Consider the following 1,423-nt stretch of genomic DNA (forward strand, 5'->3'; position numbering starts at 1 on the left):
GGGTCGGAGCAGTGTTGCGGAACGAACGTGTTATTTACTTAAATAGCACGAGAATTCTGGATCAATCTGAAAAATCTTTATCCCTTCCACACACTACTCCTTCCCCCTGCCGAGTGAGTCACGCCTAACTCGAAAGGGAAATGGCTTAATGGTGTAATAATAATAATAATAATAATAATAATAATAATAATAATAATAATTCCAACGGCATCAGCCGGTAACGTTGTACACGAAAATACGAACTCTCTAGAGCCTCGTCTAGTGGCCGCCAGGTTTCGTATTTTCGTGTACAACGTCACCGGCTGAGGCCGCTGGAATTGATTGTTGAAATATATTTTTTTACATCTTTTATTATTAAGCTTTGTACTTAAACGTAGTTTTATTTCGGCTCTTGCATTTCTCAAAGTTTGAGACCGATATTTTATGTATAAAAAAAGTTCGAACGTTCAAAAAATGTTAGGTTCAAAAAAAAGATGAAATAATTTTCAGTGAGGTTCCTACCAAAATGCAGTACCTAAACGTACTTTATTGTACTCTAATACATTTCAAAAAGTTTCAGCTCGATATTTTATTTACAAAAAAAGTTCTTAGGTTCAAAAAAACATTCAGTGAACTGAAAAAGTGTGATCGGTAATATAAGTATTTAGCTGTGTCACATGCTCTTAAACTGAAACACATTCAGATCCTATCATCGGCCGAGCGCATGCGCATTGCGAATTGGAATTGCATGTCTATATTTGACGGCTATTTATTTCGAGCATTACAATTATGGAATATTACAATTTTGGAACATTTCTAAAGCATCAAAATTAGCTATCCTTAAATAAAATTGAATAACGACTTTTTTTGTCTAAGCGAGGAAACAATGATCTTATGTGCTAACACATTAAAAAGAAATAATTATAAATTTTAAATAAAATGTAAGCATGAGTAATTTAAAATAGATAGAATTTTAAATGCAGATTAAAGATCATTTGTTCTCCGATTACTTAACGCTGTTTTTATTTTGAATACAAAATATTGAACATAACCTCAACTTGATTGAATTGATCATTTGATCGACATTTCATACCCTTAATCTGTTATTCGTTCGTGTATGAACATTAAAGTTAATTTAAAATTTACAAATACGTTATCGATTAATTCCTGAAATGACTATCAATAAGTAAAATTCTCAAATATTTACAGGCGTTATTTGACATAGCCATACATGTAATATTTCGGATATTTCAGTTAAAAATGTCGGATGTTACAGAGTAACATCTCACTTTTTAATATCTACAGATACTAATTTTGTACATCCAGATTGTTGTCCTATATAAGTTATTATTATTATTATTATTATTATTACACCATTAAGCCATTTCCCTTTCGGGGTAGGCGTGACTCACTCGGCAGGGGAAAGGAGTAGTGTGTGGATGGG

Source organism: Belonocnema kinseyi, chromosome 10 (genome assembly GCF_010883055.1).
Source record: "Belonocnema kinseyi isolate 2016_QV_RU_SX_M_011 chromosome 10, B_treatae_v1, whole genome shotgun sequence".
NCBI classification, from domain to species: Eukaryota; Metazoa; Arthropoda; class Insecta; order Hymenoptera; family Cynipidae; genus Belonocnema; species Belonocnema kinseyi.